Genomic DNA, 20489 nt, shown 5'->3' with positions numbered 1-20489 from the left:
ATTTCCAAATATGTTGATTTTTTCCTTCAAAATTTTGTGGTTGAACTGCCTTCATACATTAAGGACACGGGTCATTTCCTGACCAAACTGAATAAGGTGAAATGGGAGGAGGATTATATTCTTTTGGCTCTTGACATCAGCACACTATACACTAGCATAGAACACACAGATGGTCTTAATGCGATCAGATATTACCTAAACCAACGTAACCTCAGTCTCAAAAATCATAATGACATGTTGATAAGGATGATATTGTTATGTTTAACCAATAATTATTTTTTGTTCAACAACGAAATTTATCAGCTAAAGAGGGGAGTGGCTATGGGGGCATGTTTCTCCCCCACCTACGCGTGTTTACACGTGGGGTGGTGGGAGGAACATGTCCTCAAACACATCCCTGGTTACACCAATAATGTTATTCATTATTGGAGATTTATCGATGACATCTGTATGGTGTGGAAAGGTGATGAGAGGTCAGCCAGTGAATTTGTGAGAGCCATGAATGACAATACTCTAAACCTCAATTTCACTAGTCAAATAAGTAAAACAAACATACAATTTTTGGATGTTGACATTTATGTCCATGAAAATGCACTAGCAACTAGACTCCATAGAAAGATCACTGCGGGCAATTCGATATTGCACGCTTCCAGCGCACACCCGAGACATCTAATAAGAAGCATCCCCTATGGGGAATTCTTATGGATGCGTAGGATATGTAGCTCTGATTCCGACCTAGCTACTTGTCAGAATGAAGCCCTTCAGAGATTCTTAAAAAGAGGCTACCACATTGAAGATCTACTGGTAGCAAGGGACAAGGCCAATAGCAAGAACAGGGAGGAATGCTTGGTGAATACAGTTGAGGTCATGGACATTGATAAGGAAAACGCATCACCTACCATTAACAATACCATCAGTTTAATAACCACGTACAACACAGAAGAGAGAAAGATAAGGGGTATCCTGAAAAAACATTGGCCCATTCTGCAGACTGACATCAATCTAGCACCATTACTCCCATCTGAACCTTCTATCATTTTCAGGAGGGCACCCTCTATGAGGGACGCTCTAGTTAGAAGCAGCCCAGAAGTCAAGAGTGGCACTATAAGAGTGTCAAACAAGAAAGGCTTCTATAAGTGCATTTCATGCAGGGCATGTAAGTTTGGGACCAACACCACTGAATTCACATCGCCATTTAACCCCAACCCTACACCTATTAGGGAATTATACACATGTCGTACTGATCATGCGGTATATGTTTTGGAATGCTCTTGTGGGTTGAAGTATGTGGGCAGCACCAAGCTGCAGGTGTTCAACAGAATATTACAACACCTAAGAGCCATTGTTAACTCGGATCCGACGTATCCAGTTGCCCGCCACTTCGAACTAGTACATGCCAAAAATTTGAACCATCTTAAATATTTTGTAATCGATTCCATACCGAAGAACATACGAGGTGGGGATCGAGAAAAACTTTTAAGGCAACTCAAGAGCAAATATATCGTACTTCTCGACACTAGGATACCTAATGGGTTGAACAGGGGGGAAGACTTACAGGTTTTCCTCTGAGAGATCTCTGGTAAACCATACAAGTCTCCTTAGTATATTAGTACTAGTTTGAGGCTCAACATTGGGGAATCATCAATCGGCGAGTGATTTACTCTGTAATTACAACTAAGTAGGTCTTGACCCACTCACTGATATACCTGGTGATGATAGTCTCTTGCATTTAGTCAGCCTTCCTTCAATTCTTTGATATATAGGTACCCGTTAAGTCAGACATTGGTTTAGTTAGTTTTTTCTGGCAGTATGATTTTGATTTGGATTCTGATTTTGATTCTAATTGTGATTTGTATTTACCGGGTAGTGGCATGAGTTATTATGAACTCATTATACCACATTACTATAAAAGTCACTAAGGCTTTAGTTGGTTTAAAGCAGCAGCAGTTTTGCTTTATGTTTATAACTGTGTATATACATGAAAGATGAAGAAAGAGAGGGGAAAGAAAGAAAGTAATATTTGCGCTTGTACAGTTGTTGTAAATATATGTGATTGATCACAGTATATAATGCATTATTACTTTGTACATATAGCGCTGAATTCATGCACTTTTTTTAATTTGAGCACTTTTTCAATTTTTTGTTGACATCACAACAGCATGAGGGTGTGGATCATTAAATACATAGGATGATACATTCATTTATATCATTTCCCTCTTGGGTGTACTTGGTTGGAGATCATGCAAACTTGTGTAGTACCCAAGATGGGCTGTTAGACAGTATGAGGAATATGGCAGGCACTTGCATTTTTTAATTTGTTCTTGCAATGTGTATATTTGTTTGACCGCATCTGTTTAATGAATTCACTATTAATTTGCATTTTTGGGATAGTAAGTTTTTGTTTAGATAAATAATCCCATGTAAATTGTGCTTTTCACTGTATATATATTGTGATTGTTCGTATCAGTACATCCTCTATGTCTATTACCCTCATGTTTGTCGATATCCACAATGAACACAGTATAAAAACACCCCCATTGGTGATTTGAGGCCATGTGATCAAGGCTGTTGTTACACAGCCGAAACGCGTCATGCTGATGGAGAGGAGAGAATAAAGGCACTTTATTTCACTGAATTTTGGTGTCGAGAGATCTGTACCTGGAGGAGGAGTACGCGTGGTGAGCCAATCTCACAGGACTTTGTTTGTGTATATATATATATATATATATATATATACACAGGCTCACAGCGTGTAGCCGCAACAGCTACGCAAATGCACTCTCCTCGACAGGAAAAAGATCACTCCCAATCCTTTTTGCGCATTCCAATATTCTTTAATTCATCAGATGCAGCATCGTGATTATAAACACGGACAAAAAACCCCAACGCGTTTCGGCGATACCTTCGCCTTGGTCACGGGTGGTTACAATACCAGTGTTCAAAACATTAAATAAAGTTTCACGTGATAAGTGCTCAAACATAAACAAAAGACTCAAGACCCCATTATCGCGGCCATCTTGGAGTGGAGTATTATCGCCTTATACCTATCAAACCCACTGCAAAACATTTCACCAAATGAATATAAAGACAATCCTGTCATATAAATCAGGCATGGAAAGTAACATAAGGTGATTGTTAATATTTCATCTCACATATTTACTTGTCTAATACAATTGATATTTGTTTAAACGAAGGCGTGGGGCATTGAATCAATAACATTCTGTAAACCTGATTACCACAGCCTGTATTCACCAAATTCTTTGGAAAGCTTCACATCGCTCAAGTGAGCGGTATTGTGTTCACATTATATACGTGGATTGTCACAGAATCAGTCTATCAGTCACAAACTCTGAGGTAGTGGGTTTTTAGGAACCCGCTGGTGTCAGGGGATAACACCCGAAGACCTCTGAGTTCCCTTGTTCCGGACCACAGAAACACGTAGTCTTCTAGTCGCAGTCAAAGATCAAGTTTTATTGGTAGCTACCAAGTAACACGTGTCCCAGAAGTACACCACACAGAGAGTAGGTTCTTGGGAGACTGTTCGTTTTTACAGAACCAGCCGTCTCCTTATATATCAAATATATGGCTTCAAGCAAGAATTCTTGAGTTTATGGTATGGCAACACACATATTTCTACAACAATACAAAGAGCGAAGTCATGTAAGCAAGCCCATATTTTAGATGTCCAGTTTGCTGATAGATTACCCAGTTGGATCGGGAACTCCCATCAGATATAGATGAACCACCAATAAAGGAAGGTACAACCCAGCCATAAAAGGGCCATAAACAAGATACGGGGACAGGTGCGTGTTTGAAGGAAACATGGGCTGTATGTAGTGAATGGTTCGTGGAATGTTATGCGTAGATGCTATCGTATTCGGCCACTGGGCGAGGAGCTGCCTAAACAGGTTTGGCCGAAGACAGTGGAGTCAGTTGGGACAGGTCAGGGGAAAGTCACGAAAGGTGGACGTGTCTATTTGGATCAAGCTCGACCTTTAATTGACTTATCATGAGGGCAAGATGCAAGATGGATGCCGTTTACAAAATGGAGTTTAAGGGATGGGACGGAAACTGTGATTTAAGGGTGTTGGCAACCCTCGATTGTAACACAAATACATAGGAATGATGTCCTAATCATTATCGGTTCGTAGACACCAAAATCGTCTCGGTACGTGGAGGTTTCGTGACACGGGTATTGGACCTCGATATCGGGAAAACCACAGGGTCCGGATTTTGGGAACCACAGACCCTCCTTTTGCCCTCATATAAGGCAATAACTCATGCTAATCTGAGTCCAAATCGGTATGAAGAAATTCGTGGAGATGTTGCTGGAGCATCATTCTGTTACTCAGCTCGTCCTGTGACACAGGCTTCCGTACACACGAGGTAGCACAGAGGCCACATAGTGCAGGAGCACACTGTATACACAAGCAAAACATGAACAGAAGTGCCAAGATCATCCCGATGAAAATCAAAGTTTTCCATCCCCAGGCAGTGATCAGTTCCCAGAGCCACCCCAGCAGGGACCAATCCCCTTTCTCAATGTGAAGGGAACCAGATATTTCGTGTAGTTTGGAGATGGCCTGGTATACTGTTGGTGCGTTATCAGGGATGAAAATGCAGCAACTGGATTGGATGACTCTACACACACCACCACGATCGGCGAGAATAATGTCTAAGGCAATTCGGTTCTGAAGGGTCATAAGTCGATCCGACTGAAGCTCTGTTGTCAAATTGCCAAGTGCTCCGGCCGTTGTGGTCACGGCGGATTCAACTATCCTCGCTAACTGGCGAATATTCCTGCTGTTCACCATAGGCCCCCAAAATGGCAGAAAACCCTTTGCGAAGTCAGCAAATTCCTGACCCGCGGTGTCGTCTTTACTCACGACACCTCTAGCTGTCCTTGTCCGGTGGTAATCTGCTCGGGCCGTGTAGGTAGGAGGCAGCAGAAATGAAATAAAACATATACCTGAGAAATCAGGGGGCAACCACGTGTAGGCTTGGTCGTGGCAAACGAAATACGTGCCTTTAGCTGCCAAGAGTATCGGGGAAGTTCGGGAAGCAAATACATATGTTTCCGTGCAAATGCTCTTTCCTAACTGTGCTGTGGGGTTCCTACCAATACCCTGTAAGCATAAGTGACCTCGGTGGGGAACTATCCAAACTGGGCGAGATTTCTGTGCTGCCTGGCTCTTGACCAGGTAAACCCCATGTTTGGTCACGTTCCAACGGGTGTAGGGACTCAGTTCATCTTTGGGGATTGTCAGATAGGTGTCGATATCCCTACTCATGTTCCTTATCCCTGCAATTAGTGCCTTGTTACTGGAGTCGCCCGCAGCGGAACGGGTCGGGTATGGCTCTAGGGCAAATAGGAACATGGTCTGGAAAGCCCACAGAGAACCATAGTAGCTAAATGGCAAAACGAAGTATGGGATACCCTTATCGGTTGTGTGTGGCATAAGTCCGCATATCCAACAGTTTGACATGTTCATTATGGACTGGTGTTGGTGTAGAAGCTGGATGAAAGAGTTGTTTACGTTTACGGGCAGACTCGTGTTCAGGTAAAGGGTGAAAGTAGTGTGGAGAAATAGTTGGAGGTGGTGGTGTCTGGGTGTCATTCGAAAAGGTAACTTTAAATACGAACAAGGTATAACCAATAAAAAACACAAGTATGCTACATAACATTAAAACACATAATATCAGGAATCTTCTTCTGGACAGTATCGTGCATAACTGTTTTTCGAAGTTCGTGAGTCTGACAGGTCTCTCTACCCTTGGAAACTCCATCCTCTAGTTGCTGCCCGCGGTGGTTGATTGATTCTCCCAGGGAGCGCGCTCTGCTCAGTCCGGGGTAACTCCCGTGGACCAATCAGAACCGTGGACCTAGAACTTCCCAGTTGCACTCCCCAGACTTCAACCGCGACCCTAGCAGCAGAACCGGATGACGGTTCGAAAAATCAAAAATGAGCTAGTTCCCTTGGGACGAGAGAGCTGAAAATTCAAAAATAGTTCTTAGGGGAGAAGAGGAAATTACATGAGATCAAGCTTTTATTAGTTCTTTTGTCTAGACCGCAGGTTGTATCGTCGTTTCCCAGGTACGGTGTGATCTTTAAACAGCGTTTCAGGGTCAGTAGTGTCCAATTGCATAGATGGTGACACAAGTCCTTGCAAAATATGATCACTCTTCTTTTCGGTGCTAGTTTCTTTCAAACGGGCATCGCTGAAAGGGATGAAGCGAGGTACGGATTCTGTCTCAGAGTCAGCAAGTCCTTTGTTGACCCACCGGTCGTATGGAAGGGGTAGAGGGACCCGTTTGCAGTGGGTCCCATGTACCCAGTTCTTCTTGCCTTCAACCCGAACAGCAGATCTTGTTGAAAGGAGTACCAGGTGCGGTCCGGTCCACCTCGGTTGTCCGTTGTTGGTGCGCTGAAAATTCCGCAACAAAACCCACGAACCGGGTTCGATGAGGTGACCTGGATCGTCAGAGGCTGGTGGAGAAGAACTGTGAACCTGTTGGTGTAAAACACGCAATTTAGTTGTCAATTCGCACAAATAGTCAAGCAGTACGGGGTGCTCTATCTTGCTCAGTTTCTTGGGTCTTGGCACGCCCCAGATGTTGGCTGGGCGGCCAAACACGATTTCATGGGGGCTAAGTCCTAACCTGGAGTGGACAGTCGTCCTGGTTGACAAAAGTGCTAGAGGCAAGGCATCAGGCCATTTAAGACCTGTACTGGCTTGGATTTTGGCTAGTTTGAGTTTCAGAGTGCCATTGTAGCATTCTACTAATCCAGCCGATTGGGGGTGATTCGCAGAGTGGAATTTTTGGTGTATGCCTAGACACTCACACACTCTCTTCATCACGCATCCTACGAATTCACTTCCGTTATCACTCCAGACAATTCTAGGCATACCGAATCTAGGGAAGAACTCTTTGACAAGGGCTTTGGCAGTCGATAAGGCGGTGTTGTCCTTAAGGGGGTACGCTTCCACCCACCTTGAAAAGGCGCAAACAACAACGAGAACGTATTTCAGGTTGTTGCACCTCTTCATGTGGATGAAATCTAGCTGCAAAACCTCGAACGGGTACGTTGGAGGCGCAAAATGACCAGCTGGAGTTGGCGTTCCCCTACCGGGATTGTACTTCAAACATACCATACACTTTCTGACCACGTTTTCTGCGTACTTTGGGATATTGCTATTCTGCCATACTGGGGCCAATAGTTTACATATTCCTCTCGAATTGATGTGTGCCATTCCGTGAGCCATCGTTACCACTGCAAGTACGTATGCATTAGGTAGTAACCATCGCTGGTGTTCCGATAGTTCGACCCAACAACCATTCGCATCCAATCTACCTGTGCTTTCTCTCCATTCATTCATCTCGTTCTCAGTGGCCTCGGCTTGTATTGATTTTACGCTTTCAATGGTGTCCTCACACATTCCTACATCAGCAATCCATCTAGCGGGACCCATGACATACATCCGATTCATTGTGTTCCTTGCAGTTCCTTTCGCAACCTCATCTGCAAATGCATTTCCGCGGCCAGCATCATCCTGAATCTTTCTGTGTGCACTACATTTTATAATGGCGACTTGTAGGGGCAAGGTGAGTGACTCAAGGAGCTCATTAACTAGCTGGCCATGTTGTATCTTTGCACCATGGGACGTAAGGAACCCACGTTCACGCCATAATCTCCCAAAACTGTGAGCCACACCAAAGGCATATTGGCTGTCAGTGTACACATTCACTCGCTTTCCTTTCGCCAGCACACATGCTCTAGTAAGTGCTATCAACTCTGCAGCTTGTGCAGAACTGTGCGGAATGCGTGCAGTCTCTACAATGGTGTGTAACGTCGTTACGGCATATGCTGTAGTCGTATCACCATTCGGCAACTTGAAACATGAACCATCAACCCATAGAGTATCATTGCATTCGGGAAGGGGAGTGTCCTGTAAGTCTACTCTCCCTTTTGTCTCTTCCTCTGTCCTGAAACAGCAGTCATGCTTGTCAATCTTGTCTGTCTCTGTCGGGATGGGTAATAACGTAGCGGGATTGAGTGTATCACACCTCTTTATATGGATGTGACTTGCCAGCAGGGTAAGTTCGTAACTGGATAGTCGAGCGCTAGTAAGGTGTTGTGTCTTTGTCCTATTTAGTAAAATGTCTACTGCATTCGGAACCATAACGATCAGAGTGTTATTCATGACTAATCCAGCAGACTGTCGAATGCAGACAGCTGCTGCGGCTGTTGCTCTTAGACAACTTGGCAGTGCCTTAGCCACTGGATCCAGAGTTGCCGAAAAATACGCGCATGGGCGCTGTTTGTCCCCAAAGAGTTGCATTAAGACTGATAATGCACAACCTTCTTTTTCGTGGACATACAATGTAAAAGGCTTACTGTAGTTGGGGTCTCCCAACACAGGAGCCGAACACAATGCATCGCGCAACTCGCGGAAACTCGTCTGACAATCTTCAGACCAAGGCATAGGTTTAGGCGTGTCTTTGCGGAGTAGTGACAGTAAGGGTTTGGCTAGTAGTGAGAAATTCGGTATCCATTGTCTACAGTACGATGTAATGCCCAAAAAAGCTCGGACACCTCTCAGTGTCCTTGGGGCACTTAGTTCTGTGATTGCCTGTATTCTTTCTGGTGTCAGTCTCCTTCCCTCCTTCGATAAGATGTGACCTAGGTAGGTTACTTCTTGTCGACAAAATTGCAGTTTTGAAAGGGAGACTTTGTGCTTCATGTCACATAGGTGACGTAATAGCGACAACGTAGCTTCCTTGCAAATCTCTTCAGTGTCTGCGGCGATCAGTAGATCGTCTACGTACTGAATCAATGTTGACCCATCTGGCAGTACAATTGTGTCTAGTTGTGTTTTCAGAGCCTGACTGAATATTGATGGACTTTCGCAGTAGCCTTGAGGAGCGCATTTGAAGCGGAAGCTTCGTCCTCCTAAATTTAAGCCGAAAAGGTCTCTACTCTCTTCGGCGATCGGGATGCTGAAGAAAGCGTTCTTCAGGTCAATCACCGAGAACCAAGCTGCTGAAGCTGGAACCATTGTCAATAAAGCAGTAATGTCGGGGACGACTGGAAACTGCGGTATAACTACCTTGTTTACTTCTCGGAGGTCAATCACAAACCTATACACAGGGGGCTGTGAAGGATCAGTACGTTTCAAGACCGGTAAAACTGGACTGTTACAAATGTTTCCTGTTGTTTCCTCGATAACATCTTTATCGACCAAATCATAAACGATCGTTAACAATGCCTGTTTGCAGTCGTTAGAAATTTTGTATTGGGGAATACGTGGCAATCTGACGTTTGCTTTCAAAGTTATGACATACGGCGCTATCTCTAAACGACCTACATCGTTGGAACCATTAGCCCATAGTATATCTGGAAGTGATGACAATTCGGTTGGGATGCCTTCTTTTGACAAGTACATTGGGGAAATGACTTTTCTCCCTAAAGTAAGCTGTACTCCCGAGGGAGAACAGTACAAAGTCGCGTACAACCTCTTTAGCAAATCCAATCCTAACAAATTTTCACCGCAACCTGTTGTAAGAATGAGGGGTGCTTCTAATTCACAGGGGCCAACAGAAACGGAAACAGGACTAGAGATCGGGTTTCTAACAGGGGCGCCAGAGAAGCCTACTGAGACATTCATTTTGCCAGACAAAGGTGCGCCAGGAAGTTTTGAGTGCATAATAGAACTTTTTGTAGCACCAGTATCCAGCAGAAATGGTTCTGACACTCCTGAGGTAATTACCTCGACATAAGGTCCATCCTGATCTACTGGAACTGAAACAACTCCCTCTCTTTGTCCATGGCTGTCCTAGCGATCGTTACCCTCATTGTCGTGTTCGGTGTAATAGTCGTCAGCATAGTACTGAGCTGACTTGGACGATGAATTACCCTGTTGATCAAAGCTATTCATTGATTTCTGAGGTGGAAAAGAAGTTATATTCTGAGTGAAATTTCCACGGCCTCTACCTCTAGAGGCATGCTGAACACCTCTTTCCCTTACACCTTGTGCACCGTTTAAACGTCGTGCAAGAGCCGGACAATTATTCCTAAAATGGCCCTCTTCTTTGCAATACGCACATTGATTCGGGCCATACGTAGGACGCTGATGGGAAAGCTCGTTTCCTTGCGCGTCTCTAGAGTACTGCTGATTCTGTTGATAATTAGGCTGGCTAGCCATACGAGGCTGATAGGCCTGTTGGAGAAGAACTTTAGTTTTCAAATCTTTCGTCTTTTTGTCTGCCTTGTCTAACTCGTCTTTACGCCTATTTTCATAGTACTGGGCTGTTGCTAGAATCTGTGCTGACGTAGAGACAGCCCAAGCACTTTCTGAGTCTTTTAGTTTAGCACACAATTCAGGAAGCAAATTGTGTACAAACTTGTCTACAAACAGTCTTTGGCCACCCTCGGTAGCCATATCCTGACCACTATGGTCAGTGAAGGTTTCCTCAAATCTCGTGAAGAAGTCAGACACATTCTCGTCTTTCTTCTGCTTGCACGCGGATAGCTTGTCCCAGTTTACACGTACTTCAGGCATAATTGTCTTCATGTATGCGATAATTCTACCAGGAAGTTCAGCTATTAACGGCTCGGGCTTGAAACCACCGATTTGTCTAGCATCTGTAGTCGCAATGTTTGCCCATGAGTCACCTAATTCTTGGTCATGATCCGTATGACGTATCTTACTCCATAAAGGATGTGGAACAATGTTCCCAAACAACATGTCTATATCCGCTAAATTCATTATACATGAGCTTGCAGTTTGGGACAACTCCTTATAATACCCAGTCGGGTTTTTACGGGGATCGGGTAGTGTCTGCTTGAGTGCTAGAACTTCGGATCTTTTCCAGGGGACATGTACCCATACACGCTGGAAATGAGGCAGAACCGGTGGAACTGCGTTTGCATCACCTTCCCTCCAAACCGGAGGAACCTCTCTCATAGGGTACTGTCTCGCTCTTTTCCTACTATACGTACCACTGTCAGAGGATGACCCAGAAGTACCACCTGTACTTCGATGTGATAATAATATCTCTACTGCTCTTTCAACGTCGGGACCAACTATCATACCCTCCCCAAATTTAAATCGTAACCTACACAACTCCTGCAGGTTGCTCTTCTGACCATTATCTTCCAAATCCTCACACAGGAAAACACACATCTGCTCAAAGACGTATCTTTGCGTTGGTTCATCCCATTGACGGAAAACGTTCATGACAGACTCTACATCATATCTCGCTGTATCCATAGCCCAATTTCGTGCTAACTTATTCAATGTTTCCCTTTCCTGATAATCAGGCATTTGGCTTCGTAATTGTCTTCGTTCCGTGTTAGGGGTCGTTTTAGGCGACCGAAAAAGTGGTGAAGGAAAGTTAGTAACAATGCTGGCCATTTTATGCCAGACGAAAGGTGAAAGTGGAGGAATAGCTGGTGGTAGAACAGAGTCACGCAAAGCAGAAACAGAAATGTTCGTAGAACGAGTATCAGAGAGACTAGAAGGTGCGCTAGGCGAAATTTTAGAAGGAACGGTAGGAGAAATAGATGTGATCGGTGAGCCTTGAGGAGGCTGTGCCAAAGAAACAGGAGCCAGCTGACGAGTATCTGGTGAGTGCGGTAAAGGAGCCTGTATTACAGCTACCAAAGGTGCAACGAAAGGTTGCGGAGGTGCTGTGGCATTTTGTGCATAGGGTGGCGGAGAATTTAATAGGTGGGACATCAATGGATCTTTCTCGGATCCTTCCTGTTGACTTTTTCCTCTATTTGGCAGCATTGGGTAACATTTATCTATCGCTAGTTTCTTGCTCCTAAGCATCTGTTCGCTCTCCTGCTCTTCCTCGTTATCTCTGTATGCAACGGCAGCTTGCACCATTGACATACCTCTTTTATTCTTTTTTGCTAGTCTTATTTCTTTCTGTTTGGCTTCCTTGCGCCATAAGCGGAAAGAGTCAAACATTGCCGGCCGGGCTTTCTTCTTGAAAAATTTGACCTCTAAGTTATCTAATATTTCTTGGTCGAAACTACCATATTGGGGCCATTTTAAAACACCATCCTTGCAGGTGTATTTTATCCATACCTCGTTATATGTGATAGGACCTACGCCGTGCTTCACATAGAGTTCATACATTGGAGTTCCAATTGGAGGAACCGGACAAGAATCTTCCAACTGGGAGTCCTTACTACAACCAAGACAAAACAAGTTTCCAAGTTTTCTAAAACCAGGCATCTTCGCTCACTGGTCTAGCTTCAAACTTCAAAGGATTATCTGTTACGATATTTCTCGTGAATACACGAGTCCTTCGGCTTTGGGGCTTGCAAGTTCCAAATCAAGTCGTATCTCAAGGATACCAAAAACTAAGAACAAACTAAGGACTAGGAGACGCTCCACTTATACTAAACTGAAGTATTTGAAGATCGATGACGTCGCTAGAAGACTCGTCTATCGTTTCGCTCTACCAAGGATCACTGGGTCCAAAACAAGGCGATAGTCAGGGCAGCAGTCCTTCGTAGCCGTCGGGACGCGGGGAACCTCGCAGCAAAGACCTTCGGAACCACGTCGACATACAGGGGTCGCTGAAGTGGCTGGCCGTCCTCCGGAATTTTCACACGAAGCTCCTCACGAACATCTGGCTTGGACCGTCACCGCTTGATATCGCCCCGAGTTGGGCGCCAACTGAGGTAGCGGGTTTTTAGGAACCCGCTGGTGTCAGGGGATAACACCCGAAGACCTCTGAGTTCCCTTGTTCCGGACCACAGAAACACGTAGTCTTCTAGTCGCAGTCAAAGATCAAGTTTTATTGGTAGCTACCAAGTAACACGTGTCCCAGAAGTACACCACACAGAGAGTAGGTTCTTGGGAGACTGTTCGTTTTTACAGAACCAGCCGTCTCCTTATATATCAAATATATGGCTTCAAGCAAGAATTCTTGCGTTTATGGTATGACAACACACATATTTCTACAACAATACAAAGAGCGAAGTCATGTAAGCAAGCCCATATTTTAGATGTCCAGTTTGCTGATAGATTACCCAGTTGGATCGGGAACTCCCATCAGATATAGATGAACCACCAATAAAGGAAGGTACAACCCAGCCATAAAAGGGCCATAAACAAGATACGGGGACAGGTGCGTGTTTGAAGGAAACATGGGCTGTATGTAGTGAATGGTTCGTGGAATGTTATGCGTAGATGCTATCGTATTCGGCCACTGGGCGTGGAGCTGCCTAAACAGGTTTGGCCGAAGACAGTGGAGTCAGTTGGGACAGGTCAGGGGAAAGTCACGAAAGGTGGACGTGTCTATTTGGATCAAGCTCGACCTTTAATTGACTTATCATGAGGGCAAGATGCAAGATGGATGCCGTTCACAAAATGGAGTTTAAGGGATGGGACGGAAACTGTGATTTAAGGGTGTTGGCAACCCTCGATTGTAACGCAAATACATAGGAATGATGTCCTAATCATTATCGGTTCGTAGACACCAAAATCGTCTCGTACGTGGAGGTTTCGTGACACGGGTATTGGACCTCGATATAGGGAAAACCACAGGGTCCGGATTTTGGGAACCACAACTCCCAAGTGAGAAATTATAGTTTTAAGACCAAACGGTCTTCAACAATCAACACCCAAGTGAGGTTTCTTTCTCTGCTTCAATGTACTTCCATTACCTAAAATACAAAATACAAAATACTCCTGTATTTCATATACCAAACTATAAGCCCTATCTGGGTTATGAGTCTTAAAAAATTAGTGAAAAAAAGTGAAACAACAATTAAAACTTGTTAAAATCAGCAGAAAAGCACGTAGTCGACTTCAGGTTTCATCAAATTCACAAGATACTGATGTGCTTGTATCCTAACAGGCTATTACATAGACAATCAAAACATTTCATGTTATACATTAGGTTCTTATTCCCCCAAATGCCATTTCATTTCTTCTTCAGAGTTAAGCCCTCTCGGCATCAGGGTGTCTAATTCGAGAATGTATCTATTCTCCATCTGTCTAAGTTTGCGAATTTTATCACCTCCTCTTTTCATAACAGGAAGCTTGTCAATCACGAAGAACTTCAACAAGTTTCTATTACTCTTGTGTAGCTCCTCGAAATGACGAGCAACTGGGGAGGTTTGATCTCTGTTGTCAATTGATCTCATGTGCTCCAGGACACGTTTTTTTGCTGGGAACATAGTGCAGCCCACGTATTTCCTGGAGCACGGGCACATCAGTACATATACACAATACTCAGATAAGCACGTGAGATGTTTGTTAATGGTTTTCTCTACAGCTTCTATTGGAAAAAAGACTTTCTTGATGTTATTACTGTACCTGCACGCCTTACATTTCATGCAGGTGTAAAAGCCTTGAACATCATTGCTTTTAGTTGTGTTAGTGCTTACATCATTCCTACTCAGTTTATCCTTCAAGGAGTGAGCCTTCCTGTAAGTCATGTTAGGGTTATCACCCAAAACACCAGTCAGAGTAGGCTCAGTTTTAAGGATGTTCCAATGACGTTTAAGACTTGTTTGTACTTGCCAGGATCTAGAATGATAAGTAGATATAAATCTTATCACCTCACTGGTTGCTGTAGGTTTCAAGGCATCCTTAGTAATTAGTAAGGAAGAGTGACTGATTGCACTAGCTTTATTCAGTGCTGCCTCTATGACTGAGGATTGATATCCCCTTTCAGAGAAGCGTTCCTTCATACAATCACTTTCAATCTGCAAATCCTGATCTGTACTGCAGTTCCCCTGAGCCCGGAGGAACTCGCCAAAAGGAATGCTTTTTATTAGGTCTTTCGGTGCACTATCCGCGTGCAATAAGGTATTGCCCGCAGTTTCTTTGCGGTATAGACTAGTTGAGAGTCTACCATCACGTACCTTAACATGTAAGTCTAAAAACACCATGGTCTCAGTATTCATTTGACCCTCCAAAGCGATGTTCAAATCATTCCTGTTCAAATCATCAATGAAACTCACTGCCTCCTGTTGTGAGCCTTCCCAGATGATGAACAGGTCATCGATGTAACGCAGCCATAATTTTACATGGCTGCGATACATCTGGTGGGTCCTCTCTACTTGTTGCTCCCAGCTCGCCATAAACAGATTGGCAAAGCTGGGAGCAAAACAAGTTCCCATCGCCGTACCTTGTCTTTGTCTATAATGCTTCTCATTAAAGACAAAGAAATTATTTTCCAAACAAAATCTTATCATCTGGATGATCATTTCCGTATGACACAGACATGAGATTGATCTCGAGCTCAGAAATTTGCGACATGCCTTAATACCATCTTCATGCCTGATCGATGTATAAAGGCTACATACATCAAGAGAAATGAGTATGTAGTTGTCATGCCATACAAAGTTAGTAAGTTTATTTATGAAGTCTCCGCTGTCTTTGAGGTAGGAGGGAACTTTTTCAACAAAGGGTCTTAGAAAGAAGTCAAAATATCTTGACGTGTTCTCTAAAAGAGAACCAATCGAAGATACTATTGGCCTACCCGGGGGATTGCTGGAGTTCTTGTGGAGCTTAGGCAGTAAATATAACACTGCTATTTTAGGATGACGATTCAGTAAAAAAGAGTATTCCTCCCATTCAATGATACCACTTGAACGCCAACTGTTCAACATCTCATGGTAAGTACTATTGCTCTTTTCAATTATCTGTAGGGAAGAGACTTCATAGCAATCTTTCATGTTCAGTTGTCTCATACCCTCTTTAATATAGTCTTCCACATTCATTAAAACCACATTGCCCCCTTTATCAGATTGGCGAATGACAATTGAAGAGTCACATTCCAGTGACTTAACAGCTAGTCTTTCTTGTTTACTTAAATTGTCATTGGACCAATGTTTATTCTTTGCCAAATTCTTAAAATCATTGATGACCAGGGTTTCGAAAGTGTCAATACCACATGCAGGCAATGTGGGATTGAATGTGGATTCTGGCTTGAATGAATTTGGGCAGTTCAGATCTATTTTGTAACCCATAGATATTGCATCATTTGGAGTATTCGCTGGTGTACCCAACTCCAAGTCTTGCATTGCAATTAGAGTTACAACCTCATCAATGGTCTCACGTGCTGGTTCAATGTTTGAAACATTCAAGGCCGTATTCTTGACCTTGAGTTTGTTCCATTTCTGCAACCTTAGTTTTCTAGTAAATTTAAAAAGGTCTATCCGTTCCTGGGAGTAATTAAAGTTAGCCGAAGGGAAAAAAGAAAGGCCAAATTGCAGTACATCATTTTCTATATCAGAAAGTATATGAGAGGATAAGTTTACCACATTTCGTCGATTCATTTTCCTCTTGTTTTTTTCGGACCCCGTGTTTCCACTCCCACTGTGGTTGTTGTGTTTCCACTTGTTCCAGCCGCCCCTCCTGACTGGCTGTTGGTCTTTGGTGTACTTCCTCCAGGATTTCCTCTTCCTCTGCCTTTTCCTCTGTATCCTCTTCCTTGCCCCCGACCTCTGTCTATTTGCCAATTTTGTTGTTGAGTTGTCTGATTCATCATCTTGAATTCCTCCCAAAAATTTGAGCCCTTACTTATACTCTTGGTTACATTTTTTGTTACCAGGACCTGGCCATCCTCAGATAAGTCACTTTCTACTACTTCCTCCTCCGATGTTACTCCTGCCGCACTTACTGTATCAATGTTCGCTTGCACGCCTTTTCTTTTTATGTTATCATACTTGCGGCTGAAAGTGAAAATTCGACCTCCCTGGTAGTCGATTTTGTCTCTGAGAAACTTTCTTTCTTTTTTAGCCACAATCTCATCCTCATGTTTGGTCATTTTTGTATTGATTTCCTCCATTTTCTTTGTAAAGTTCTCATTGGTATCTTCCTTTATTAGTTCTTCCTTAAGCTCAGAGATCATTTTCAACAGCGCCATTCTATCTTTCCATGCGTGTTTAATTAGAATGGACAGCATACGGTTTGAGCAATCCATTAGATTCTCAGCCCACTCCTCAGCCAGCTCTATGTCGGGTTCCTCATGTGAGGGGGCAATTAAAATCCTCAGGCCTCTCGGGATTCTCTTTTCCTCCTGATATTTTTCCAAGGTGATTGCCTCCCACGCAGGGGAAGTCTGAGATCCAAACATATACGTTTCAGTACAGACACTCTTCCCTAACTGAGCTCTGGGATTCGTGCCATTACCTTGCAGACATAGATGACCCTGATGGGGTACAATCCAAATCGGGGACGATCTCTTAGCTTGCTGTTTCTCACTTAGAGTAGTTCCATACCCAGTCATGTTCCATCCTATGTATAATAGTGTCTCATCTCTAGGGATAGTCTCATAAGAAATACCTTCCTTAATCATGTCAACTATACCTTTGACTAGAGCACTTTTTCTAGTATTGTCTGTTATAGAACGCAGGGGGTAGATTTTGTATGCATATATGAACATTGTCCTATATGCCCATACAGAATCATTGTGACTAAATGGCAGGACCAAATAGGGGATACCTTTATCAGTTGTGTGAGGCATGAGACCGCACACCCAACAGTTAGTTGTGTTCATTACAAGTTGGTGTTGGTGTAACAACTGTACAAAGGAGTTATTAACGAACTCCAATCTCCTATTTGATTCGTGGTCAGGCAGAGGGTGGAAAGAATGAGCGGAAACAGTAGGAGGAGGTATGGGTGATGCAGTGGGCACAAATGTTACATGGAAGGAGAATAAAACATAACTTATTAAAAATATCATGACACTGAATAGCATAAAAATACACAATATCATAAAACTTTTCTTGGTCATCGTGTTACACAGTCTCTGCTTAAAGTTCATTTGTTTGGCAGGTCTCTCCACATCGGGAAACTCCATCCTCTCTAAAGTGCTGCCCGCGGTGGGAGGTTGCCTCTGCTAAGGGATGCTTCCGTCAGTCTAGGGCAACTCCCTTGGACCAACCAGAACTACTGACCTAACGTCGTCAGCTGCACCCCAAAGACTTTAATCAACCGCGGCCCTAGCAGCGGAACCCGGATGGCGGTTCGAAAAACAAAAATAAGCAAGTTACCTAGATGGGAGATCTGCACTTTCAAAAATAGTACTTGGGGGGGAAAAAGAAGTATCTTTTTTTATTTGTCCATGGATCTTAGTCTCAAATTGCAAAAGAAATGACTTTATTAGTTCGTTTTTCTCGGTCTCAAATTATACCGTTGCTTCCCAGGTATTGTCTGATCTGGGAACAAAAGGTCAGGCTCTGTAATGTTCACTCGCTTGGAAGGTGGCACAGCCTTGTGCAAAATGTCTTTGTTTACTTGTTCAGAGTCAGTTCCTTTTACATGTGAATCATTAAAAGGGGCGGTATTTGGCACGGCATCAAGTTCTTTACTCTGGTCATAGGGCAGAGGTAAGGGTACCCTTTTACAGTGGACCCCGTGGATCCAGGCCTTCTTCCCTTCCACTCGAACTGCCGATCTGGTAGAGAGAAGGACGAGGTATGGTCCCGTCCACCTGGGCTGGTCGTTTTTAGTCCTTTGGAAATTATTTATCAACACCCAGGATCCAGGGTTTATGGGGTGTCCTGGAGTATCAGAGGCCGGAGGCAGGGAGTCATGTACCTGTTGATGCAAAACACGCAATTTAGCCGTCAATTCATACAGGTAATCAAGCAAAATAGGGTGTTCTAGCTCGCTGAACTTTGTGGGCCTAGGCACTCCCCATATGTTGGCTGGCTGGCCAAAGACAATTTCATAATGGCTGAGTTTCACTCGCGAATGCACAGTCATTCTGGTGGATAGGAGTGCTAAGGGTAGAGCGTCAGGCCATTTAAGACCTGTGCTCGCTTGGATCTTGGCCAATTTAAGTTTAAGCGTGCCATTGTAAAATTCTACTAATACAGCTGATTGGGGGTGATTTGCAGCGTGGAACTTCTGCCTAATACCTAGCCCTTCACACACTCTCTTCATCACACGACCCACAAATTCACTTCCGTTATCAGACCAGACCATTCTAGGCATTCCAAACCTGGGGAAGTACTCTTTCACAAGGGCTTTTGCTGTGGATAAGGCAGTATTGTCTTTCAGGGGATATGCTTCTACCCATTTTGAGAAAGCACAAACAACAACGAGCACGTATTTTAAGTTGTTGCACCTCTCCATGTGTATGAAATCTAGCTGCAAAACCTCGAACGGATACGTAGGAGGTGCAAAATGACCAGCTGGAGTTGGGGTTCCCCTACCAGGATTGTGCTTCAGACATACCATGCAATTCTTGACAACATTCTCTGCACACTTGGGAATCCCTGAATTCTTCCACTCTGGGGCCAACAACTCGCAAATCCCTTTTACGCTGATATGAGCCATTCCATGAGCCATTGTAACCACTGCAAGCACATATGCATCGGGTAACAACCATCTCTGATGCTCTGTCGATTCAATCCAACAACCATTTGCATCCATTCTACCTGTACTCTCTCTCCACGTGCTCAACTCTTTCTCTGTGGCCTCAGCTTGGATGGACTTCACACACTCTATCGTGTCCTCACATATTCCAACATCACCGGTCCATCTTTCAGGGCCTGCAACATACATTCGGCTCATCACATTCTTTGCCGTTTCTTTAGCGATCTCGTCAGCAAATGCATTCCCACGACCAACATCATCAGTCACCTTCTTGTGAGCACTACATTTCACAATCGCCATTTTCAGGGGCAAGGTCAGTGATTCAAGAAGCTCATTCACCAACTGACCATGCTGAATCTTAGCTCCATGCGAAGTCAGGAACCCACGTTCTCTCCACAATCGTCCAAAACTGTGAGCCACTCCAAATGCATACTGACTATCAGTGTAGACAGTCACTCTCATTCCTTTAGACAATACACATGCTCTTGTGAGAGCAACTAATTCTGCAGCTTGAGCTGAACCATGTGGTACTCGTGCAGTTTCAACAACTGTTTGCAAAGTCGTGACAGCATATGCTGCAGTCACGTTACCATTTGGGAGCTTGAAGCATGAACCATCCACCCATAATGTACCATCACATTCAGCAAGAGGAGTGTCAAATAAATCTACTCTCCCTTTTGTTTCTTCCTCTGTTGCGAGAAAACAATCGTGTTGTTCTAAAGCATCTGATTCCTCTGCAATTGGTAACAACGTAGCTAGATTCAAGGTACTGCACCTTTTTATGTGCACATGACTTGCTAGCAGTGTCAATTCGTAACTGGACAGTCGAGCACTAGTTAAGTGCTGTGTCTTGGTTCTATTTAACAATGTGTCTACTGCATGTGGGACCATCACGATCAGTGTATTATTCATTACTAGACCAGCAGACTGTCGGATAGAGACAGCTACTGCTGCTGTGGCTCTTAAACAACTTGGCAATGCTTTTGCTACCAGATTCAAAGTTGACGAAAAATAGGCGCATGGGCGCTGCCTACCTCCAAATAACTGAGTCAACACAGACAATGCACAGCCCTCCTTCTCGTGGACATACAATGTGAAAGGCTTACTGTAGTTGGGGGTACCTAACA

General features: G+C 43.9%; 1 protein-coding gene across 1 annotated transcript in view; it reads left to right on the top strand.

Annotated features, from left to right (window-relative positions):
- The window catches only part of MRPS5 (mitochondrial ribosomal protein S5), a 572686-nt gene that overhangs the window by 472219 nt on the left and 79978 nt on the right, over positions 1-20489 (top strand). The window lies entirely within an intron of this gene.

This window comes from Lissotriton helveticus, chromosome 6, assembly GCF_964261635.1.
Source record: "Lissotriton helveticus chromosome 6, aLisHel1.1, whole genome shotgun sequence".
Classification (NCBI taxonomy): domain Eukaryota; kingdom Metazoa; phylum Chordata; class Amphibia; order Caudata; family Salamandridae; genus Lissotriton; species Lissotriton helveticus.
The sequence above is the reverse complement of the archived record's forward strand: the minus strand, read 5'-3'. Positions and strand labels throughout refer to the sequence as shown.